The sequence below is a fragment of the Haliaeetus leucocephalus genome, unplaced genomic scaffold, assembly GCF_000737465.1.
Source record: "Haliaeetus leucocephalus isolate CR32 unplaced genomic scaffold, Haliaeetus_leucocephalus-4.0 Scaffold2, whole genome shotgun sequence".
Taxonomy (NCBI): Eukaryota; Metazoa; Chordata; class Aves; order Accipitriformes; family Accipitridae; genus Haliaeetus; species Haliaeetus leucocephalus.
This window is the reverse complement of record NW_010972438.1, coordinates 11,796,522-11,806,381: the sequence shown is the minus strand read 5'-3', so window position 1 is coordinate 11,806,381 and position 9,860 is coordinate 11,796,522. Positions and strand designations below refer to the sequence as shown.

At 39.9% G+C, this 9,860-nt stretch overlaps 1 long non-coding RNA gene across 3 annotated transcripts; it reads right to left on the bottom strand.

Annotated features, from left to right (window-relative positions):
- Nucleotides 1-4,952: 4,952 nt before the first annotated feature.
- Nucleotides 4,953-9,095, bottom strand: LOC104834359. Of its 3 annotated transcripts, XR_774617.1 has the most exons (3): nucleotides 8,973-9,095; nucleotides 8,038-8,590; nucleotides 4,953-5,034 (listed from the first exon to the last, which is right to left on the bottom strand). It is a non-coding gene; the product is annotated as an uncharacterized LOC104834359 (long non-coding RNA). The 3 variants fall into 3 exon arrangements; XR_774615.1 differs by lacking the exon at nucleotides 4,953-5,034 and having other exon boundaries at nucleotides 5,418-8,590; XR_774616.1 differs by lacking the exon at nucleotides 4,953-5,034 and having other exon boundaries at nucleotides 5,418-8,267.
- Between the last annotated feature and the right edge of the window lie 765 nt (nucleotides 9,096-9,860).

The window sequence follows — 9,860 nt, the reverse complement described above, 5'->3', positions numbered from 1 at the left end:
CTGCTCTGGCATCCTGTTACACACGGGCCATTTCAGCCGACTGGATTTTGTTCTCTGTGAGTGGCTGGAAAGGAGAGGTGTGTTTCACGGAGCTTATAATAGAAAGCTTGCTTTGACCTCCATGACAGAAAGATTAACGCCATTCCAGAATGATACAGTGCGTGTTTTTTAAGGGTCCAAAGGCAATTCCTGTTTACAGAGCAGGACTGGAAGAGCCTTGTAGCATTCAGGCTAGGGCAACGGCTGTCAGGGATTCCTTCCCCATCACTTCTTCTTCAGGTGGACTTTTGCCCTGCTGAGGGAGAGCTTGAAATGCCCTCTGGATGGCTGAGCCAGGCTGTTGCGGTTGTGCAAAATCACACTGCCTGTCTCCGAGATGAGAGAATGAAGAAATTCTTGCACCTACCCCAATATCTTCTTATCAAAGGAAACCACATCGAAGCTTCTTTGGGGTGATTCTTCCTGTTTTAGGATTTCTAAAGTTTCTTTTAGAAAGTGTTTGGCTGAGATCCACAGAAAGCTTGCCAATCTTTATGAAAAACTTGTCATTGACAGTAAAGATCCATTTGCAATAGCCTTGGACTTCCTTGAGTTATTCAGCTCTGCAGATGCAGTCTTTAATCCTTTGATCTGTAGTGGTCTGACCTGCTAATCCCAATTATATGCCCATGCCCAGCACCTTTACCTCTATCAGCATATGGGCACCGAGAGCTGGGCCTGTGATTCTGCTCCCACCGTACCCACTTTTCCAAGAGGTATGAAAGGCTGAAAGCACTCTGAACAAGGAAAGTATCTATCTGCTAATAGCATCAGCCCTTGCATTTTTAGTCATCTTTCTGGAAATCAGAAAGTACAAGATCGCCTTTCTGGGTAAATGTATACTCATATCTGTGAGGAGCTTGATGCAAGTCAATGATCTGACGCTTGCTGAGCCAGTGGGGAGTCAGAAGCGGTATGAGCCTGGAGTTCACTGTCTAACGTATTCCCTGGCACAGTCCTGGAGAGAAAACACAAAAAGGCCATACGCCCTTTGGAGTAAATTAATCATTTCACTGATGGTTGGATCTGCCTGATTCTGCTGCATTGTTACTTGCCTCCTTAAATTGCAGAACATTCCTCTGAATTTTATTATCAGTCAAGTAATTTCTTGACTGATATTGTTCTCAAAACATTCGTGTTTCTCCAAATTGAGGCACCTAATCTGAGTTACATGTCTTTGGTCAAAAAGGAGTTATGCGGTGATCCATTGTCAGGGCCCAAAATTAAGGTGCTTTTTGGAAAAGTGGCCTTTAATAAGCTCTCATGTTTTCTTACATGATTGTAGACTGACACTCAGTGACCCGCAGGTGCTCCTCTAGGTGGGAGATATTTAGCTTGTTATTAACTATTACCTTATAGAAGGATAGTCTCATCCATACACTGACAGGGAACAACTAAGACTAGAATCGAAGGCAAGGATTTTAGATGTTTTTGGAGACTTAAACTCATATTTCTAGGCACCAGCAGCACTGAAAAGAGAAGATATATGAACATGGAAATCCACCATCTAGAATATTAACAATATGGAACTCTCCTTGAAGGAAAGTGCAAGGCACACTTAGCATGTGCAAAGCTGTATTATTTACTTCAGAAAGATCATGCTGCGAGTTGGTGACGCGCCTTCCTTCCCCTCTCTACTTCTCATTTTCTCTCCATATTGAGGCCCTCTGATCCCAGAAATCATTTGCATCTCCTCTGCAAACCATGACTATCCTTTTCTCTCTCTCGTGTTCTTTTTTTGCACAATGCTTTTGGTGTATTTCATCCAGTTGACTTCAACCCCCTCCCACCAATGCACACAAAGAGTGACAGTGCAAATCACTGCTGCCGTTATTGGTCCCAGTCATAACCTGATACAGCTGGTGTCTGCTGGCCTGGGATTTTCCGAGGGCTCCTGCAGCAGAGCAGGTTGCAGGCTGATTGAGACATGTTTGGTGGTTCAGCCAGGTTTGCCACAAGGGGGGGTGAAGAACAGAAACCATCTGTGGAAATTTACTGACTCTCTGACGATCTCATGACTTCTTGCTAAATCTGAAAATTCCCAGTACAACAGGAATAATTGTTTCTAAACCGCCTGTGCGGCCTTTCATCATTTACCTGAATATTGCATGGTCATTAGCATTTTTTTTGTCAGTGATAGACAGCAGTCCATCATTTGCCAAAGGGGTGGAAGATAAGGAATTCATTAGTCAAGACACTAGTTTCTAGTACAAAGAACTTCCATACAGATGGTGAATTTAAAAAAAAAAAAATATATATTTTTTCAACAAATTAGCACATAGCGTGCCAACTCTTGTGAAATATGTGCACATTAGGATTATGAGTGGGAGCAAATAAGGTTGTGAGGAATCTTTCTGCAGCTTCTGTTTTCAAACAGTGATTTGCAAAGGCTTTTTCTTGTCTCTTTTTTTTGTTTGTTTTAAAGGTTAATATGTACGAAGCTCTTTAAATCATCTGAAGTGGATCATGCTTATGACTAAGAGATAAGGAGGGATTTGTCTGTCTGACAAACTTCCCCTCTGTTTTTAGAGAAGGTTGGTATTTTCAGAAGTGGTAAAATACCACCGAGTGCAAAATGCAGGGCGTAGTGAAAATCAGAGTTCTGCCAGTTTATGGGCTGAGCAAAAACTGTTGAAATGCAAGATGTTTCAAGGCCCAGCTCTGTGTCCTGCACAAGAAAAGACTCCAGTGATGTCTCTAAGTAAAGATTTCAGTCTTCAGCCCATGAAAGATCAATGTAATACCTACTGCGAAGCCGATAGGAATTTTGCCTTCAGGACAATTTATGTTCTTAGTCATCTCTATACTGGACCATATCATCTATCCATCAGAATTAATGGTGTTTATTTAAAAACTTGAGGGAAGGAAAGAGGAAAAAGCCAGGAGAAACCAGAGAAAAATGCCCTGACTCTGTGTTGTGCCTCTGGGCAGGGCACAAAGTGAATCTGAAATAATGTAATTTCTAAGCAAGCCATGGCTAGAAGTAGAAACTGCAACAGTGATAAAAGACCACCAGTACAGTCAACTCAAACAGCATTAAAGGCAATGGCCAGCGGAGCCTGCAAAGTTTGTTCAGTGCACAGTGCAAGCCCTGATAGGGCTAGTAATGCTGTGCAGGCTGGGTTTGCTTTGATATTTTTGATAAGGCTTTGTAAAGACAAGGGACTGGCTCATGCAGCTGTACTGAAGTCCTGTAGATCTGCCTATTTAGGATTGCTTTTAGGGCTGGGGATGAAGGGACAAGGTAAGAAGCTGTATATGTTCCATATGGTGTTGCCTATAGCGGGGTCTATTTTCTAAACCTTTGCTGGGGCACCGCTGTGTTGAAATACTAATTCAACTACTAACAAAACTGTAGCAGTTTAGGGCAGGAATAGGATATTTGCAGGTGGATAATTAGCTAACTGTATAATAACGAACTCCTGTTATACACAGCCAAAAACTTGGTTCTGTACAACGTTTAGGGCAAGATACAATGTGTTGACATTTGACATATTGAAAGTTCTCTGCATCTGTCCAGGAAATGGTAAAGAAGATAATCCCAAAGACCAAATTCAAGAAAATTTAAAAAACACTTAAGATGAGAAAACGGAACCCACAGAGAAAAGCAGACACATTAAAGGCAGCAGGATTGCAGCCCTGTACGTCATATAAAATGAATGCAGTTCATCATGCTGAATTGTTCAAGCTCAGACCATATATGTTCAGTTCTTGACAAAGTAATCTCTTTACAAAGCTACATAATGCAGCAGAGTCAGCTAAGAACGAGTTATAAACAAAGAAGCTATTCAGCTGTCAAAGCAATTTTCAGCTATATTAAAACAGAATAGGGTGGGATGGATTCTGCCAAGGCTTCTGCTGCATGCTGTCCCGGGAAGCCGGTGGCATTGCATGTGTGTAAATCGCGTGGCGAGAAGGAGTGAGTGCGTGCATGCGTGCATGGGCAGCCGCCCACGTGAACACATGTACACACACGTGCACAGGATAATCGCCCATCGCCTTCCTCAGCTCATGTTAGAAATTGTAAAATGCTTATTTAAATTGCATTTTCTGTCTGCACTTGGGGATGTCACCAAGTTCTGTCCATACTGATGACGTGTTTTGTTTCCATAGAAACCAGTGTACTTTGGAGAGTGAAAAGCAGAAGCAGACTGAGAAAAGCAGAAAAATCAAGCAGAATAAGAGAAGTGTGTGGTGTGAATAGATCATTTGGGTCACAGGGCTTTTAACAAAAGTGACTTATGCCTTAAGGTGGCGAGATGCCTTATTTATTTGTGGGTATGTCACTCTGGAATAATTCAAATCCATTCAAATATATGTCAATTAAATGAACGCAGCATCTTATTTCTTCATATATACTATCAACCATAAGATAGATTGTCCCTGTACTGGAGAGGCCAGGCTTCCACTGTGCTTTCTGCTGATACATGACTTCTGCTGTTTGCTATGTCTCTGGTGTCATTAGCAGGTGTTTCCTATCTTCATCCCCAAACTGGGGAAGGAGGCAGAGCCTGGGAAACTACAGATTTCAACTAAGGTTCAATGAAATACCTGTCAAATCTCCCATAAAAAAAGCTGTGTATGATCTGTACCTCCCAAGGGGTAGGCGGGGCAGGGAGAGGCATGCTGGAGCTATTCTATGATTTTTTCCTTCTTAAAACAGCCAACTTGCCATTGAATCATTTAATCACTAATTAAAAATCCTGGATAAAACAAGCTGTCTACAGTTTTCTGGCAAACATCTCACTGACTTCAGTAGGGCCAAGATTTTACCCTTTCCTTGACTGCAGAGCTTGTTTGTTGTCACTTCTTTTTCTTTAGCTGTACTATCAGGTTTATGCCAGTTTTTTTTCTCTTAGATGCGTGTTTTCATTCCCTTTTCTCATAGATTATCTCACTTCAGCTCCAGGATATAGGGTCTTAACATGATGGACCCCAAGAGGTAGTCCGTGACCAGGCCAGCTCTGTTTCGCACACATCTTTTTCTGCTGTGACCTAGGAGACGACAAGGAGTAGATGTGAGGACAGTAGGAATTTCAGCAGCTAAAGGCCACCTCAAGCACCCCTGTGCAGGCATAAACTCGACTTGCATGTCCTTGTCACTAGAGCTATGCGGTGCTAATGAGGGTCCCTCAGCTGGTATCTGACCAGCTGGAAAAAGGATGGACTGCTGTAGCCTAGAGCATTAGCTGTTTCACCACCGAGGGCTGAAGGCCAGGAGGAGAAACAGAATCCTATATGTGTGTATCCTATATATGTAAGTGCTGTTGGTAACAGAGCAATATTCCAGTTCTGTCTGTGCATAGTCTTTGGTACGTTTTTCTCCTGTCTTCCTCTTTTGTACATGCCAGTCATATACTCTGTAATTTTGCTTTCAGAGTCTGCCTTAGAAGAGACCTATGCCGTTTTTGCCTGGAGCTGAATAACTATTAAGTTGCACCCCTGCTAGCTGCTTGCTTGAAGGTAGGGATGTGCCAACAAACCCCTCTTCCCAGGGGCTTTGTGGCAGAGCACGCTCGACTTTCTGCTGTGTTCTTCATGAGAAGCTACTCTTGGTCACATACGGCCCATGTATGAGGGACCTGAGCCAACAAAAATTGCCAGGACCTACTACATTCTTCAAAGCTTAGGGCACCAGAGTATGAATCGACAGCAAACACCCTAATCCCTTACCAACACATTGGGTGGCAAAACCCACAGCAGTTGCCTGTAGTGTTGATGTGATTCAAGCCCATACTGTTTAATTTCTCTTTGTGCACCCAAAGTCATGATATCTAACAGTACCGACAGTTAAGAGTCTCATTTGCTGATTCATCAACAAATTATAAGAATAAAAAGAAAACTATGTGAAGAGAAAGATGATTTTGTTGAGCAGCTCTAATCTTGGATGTTTTCCTTGGCTTTAAACTTTGAATTTTACCAGTTATATGTTAAATGCTCTGCTTCACTTCTTTGTATCCAGACAGAAAGAAATGGTTTGCAAAAAATGTGCTATGTGGGTAATGTAGAATTTTTCTCCTCTGGGGAATCCATCAGTGAGGATGTTTACTATGTATTTATGAGGTCCCTTGCAGATCTTTAGACTAGGCTTTCAGATGTTCATTCTCTTGGACTTTTTATTGCTAACATTTATTCTTCTTTTAATGGTGAGCTCTCAGAAGAATGCAGAGGGCTCGGTTCAAACTCCAGGCAAATCTTACATCACTTTTGGCTTGCAACTGGGCTCCACACAGGACTCAGCAAGATTTCATTCAGCCTTTTCTATAGTGTTGGTTACAGTTCTCGAGGGGGGCAGGGAAAATTACTTTTGGCTTTAATGTTCTGTATTAGTTAGTCTGTGATTTGCTTGTTCCAGAGGCTGGATATTATCTTTGATACTATATTATTCTGTAAAGTAATGCTGAGTGCAAGAGAGAGTGACAGAGCATCTCTCATGCTACCCCTGATTCATTGCATATACTTCTGCGAGGCAATGAAATACTTTGGTTACGTGAAAACTGCTAATTTCTAGATAGTAGCTAATATCTAAATACTAGATATTACATGACAAGTTTGAAGGCCAGAAGGTAATGTTCAGGGTTGATGTCTGTACTCAGAGAAATAATCTTCTGGAAGCCAATGTAACTTTACGTGCGAGTGAGGAGAATTTGCATGACTGCAAACTCAGGAATGGGCTGTTATTCAAGTATAAGAATAAATGAGAAAGGTTAAAAAAACTTTTTTTAAAAGTCTGTGCAATCCAAGTGTACTGTTTATCATTGTGTTGTACCAAAATAAAATTTGTGATGTACTTTGACTTGGGATTTTCCAGAGTCATCGATGCAGTGCTGGTTTTCATCCTCTCTCGTCTTGCTGTTACCTGACTTCCCAGGCTTTGAAATTTTTATCCTAATTTTCCTCTTTTGCTTTTAATGAAATAATAAAATTAGTGTTTTGACCTCGGAGTCTTCTCCCACACTAGAGAATTTAAAATTGCTAGGTGAGAGTCAGCAGGAGATTATGATACTCTGTCTAATTTCCTTAGAAATGTTATAGCTGAAGTATTTATAATAACAAGGCTTTGTTGCTGGAACCTCTGAATGCCAAGACTGAAAGAGGTAACTGAACCAGCAAGTTCTGGAAATATTTCCTAGATAGAAACTCAGGAGGAAGAAGAGGAGCAGGGGAACACCAGCAATGTAATCGTATAACTGAGCATTTACTTTTCAGCAAAAGAATTTCCTTGTCAAATTTAGTGTTTTTTCTTTTGACAAATTGCTTGTGTAGAAACTGAAGTTTTTCAGTCTCTGTGCTGTTCCAAATTTTAAGCTTTTGGTTTTCTTGATGTGGTTATTTTTTTGACATCGCTTAGTGGTGATGAGTCCATGTTCATGTGGTGTGATTGGTCATCTCAGTCATGCTTAATGACAAGCCTTATAAACTACATTTGACTCAGAAAAGTATCATTTGGTTGTTGGAAGGAGAGTCTGACGCATTACTCAAAGTCAGTGAAATTTACTTCTAATCAAAAAGTTTTGCCATGGTAGGAGTCAACAAGACTCAAACGGTGCACGATACTCCTGCTCGTTTGCTTTCCAGGCTGAATCTTGCACGTAGTGTGTCTTGAGAATGACAGCCGTGAGCAAATTTTTAGTCACATGACTATTCTCAAAAGTAACTAAAATTGGATGCAAGGGAAGATCCATCTGATAATGATCCAACATATTCACACATATTTTCTCACTATTTCTTTACCACTTGTCAGTTGTCCCTTCTATTCCCTTTTATTTCTTCTTAGGTTTCTGTTTTGATGATGCCTGTTTTGTTCCCAGAACTAATCTTTGAATTTATAGTGGATGATTTTGAATATTGATGAATCTACATATACAAATGTAGATACATAAAATGGTTGCTTTTTTAGGGAGGTTGATTTCTTTTGCTAAGCAAGAGAGCAGACCTGGATACAGAAGTTGCAGGCATGTTTTTGATCAGTGAATCTGTGCATTTGCACCAAACAACCTTATGATTCATGCTGTGATGCACCACTTGAGGCTTGGCCTGAGTTCTTACTGGATGATGGTTGCCTTACATTGCAATGGTGAGATATTTCCCTTCTCCTAAGAGAATTTGGGGTATGTTCATTTATTGGTTTTGTTAAATAGTTCTGGTTTTCCGTAAGATCTTTATCACTGGGTAGCTCCTTCTTCAAAAACCTGGTGCCATCTCCCAAGACATTACCTCTGTAGTATCTGGCAGTTAGATTAAAAGCAGGTTATAGTACAGCTTGTTTAGTATGAACATTTGTAAGTCAGCTGTTGAGAGAAGTTTCCCTGAACATACAAAACCTGTGACTTACACGTTGTGTTTCATCAGGAGGTGTTTTTGTTAAAGAATTGCCAGAGACAACACAAAAATTAATCTTGGTTATAATGTAATCCTGATACAAAATGCACCGTTTCTTCTTGGCAAATGAAGTGTTTGGCACGAGCAAGTATTTACATTTACATTATTTTTAAACTTCTGTGTGTGCTGGAAGGTAGAGTGAAATATTTCCTAGATGGCCAGACTATTCCTAAGAAAAGATACATCACAGAGGAGAAATTCAGAAACATTCTGTTTCAAAGGATACTACATGATCAATAAAATTACACTAGGTTTTTAGTGGATGTCCAGAGCACATCTTTCATTGTCTTTACATAGGCTACACCTCAATTTTGTTTATGTTTTATTTCAGAGCTTTCCAATTTTCTATTGTATCAGCAGTTGCATGAGCTACCTTTTGTTGTGCTCCTGCTTTGACATATTCCTATACATCCATGTTCTAAAGAGATTTTTTTTCCTCTCTGCACAAGGAAAAGTGATAGAAGTTACTGTTGGTTAACTTATTACACTCTGATGCTCTCTATCTTAGCTCAAATCACTAAGTAAATATAAATAGTATTTATATGTCATACCTCTTCATAACTGAATATGCATATTACTTCCAGTTTTCCTGTGTTCCTGGCACTTGAGTGAGCAGAAGTCAGAAAACACCAAGAGAATGTTGGCGTATGTGAAAAAACTTGCATGAACCTTGATTCCAGGAAGAACATACATACATGCTGATAAACAGCTCCTTATCTAAGAAATACTTAAGAGAGTGTTTCTTAAATGAGAGTGCTTCTCTGAAACTGAGCATTTGGTTGCTGGGTTGTTGTTTTGGGGTTTTTTTTTTTATATTTCAACACCCTGCTGATAGTGTTGTGAAATCCTTGCTGAGCCTTAGCCAATTAACCGAATAAACTTTTACTTGCTTAATGATTTTATAACTCTTCTATGTGAGATCAACTTTCCATTTGTTCATTTAATTTCTCTCCTGCATTTTGTGTACAAATACTAGCTAATCTCACAGAGACTCCAAGTCTTTGAGACTTAAGTTCTTGCAAAGTTACCAAAGACAGCAATCAGAACACGTTTGGACACTTAACAAAGTTCTCATAATGTTTTTCACTGATATTTTTAGTATTATTAAAGATAATTACTGTTGTGTTATTGAATACATTGAGTTCTTATATTCTGTGATGTAATTTTCCACTTTACATTTATTATTGACATTTATTATTACACATTCCATTTAAAGTTGTCTTTCATTGCTCAGTGTGTGACATACTTCAGAGAAGAACTGAGATCTTCCAAATCTGCATCCCATAAACTGTCTGCAAAATAGTCCTTCTTTCTAATGGCCAACCAGCCCCTAGAATTCAACTGAAAGGTTAAGATCAGAAGTATGATAATGTCACTGAAGACAGCAAATTACTGAGCAGGATTTCTTTAATTACAAAAGGATTGAATAGGAACAAAAA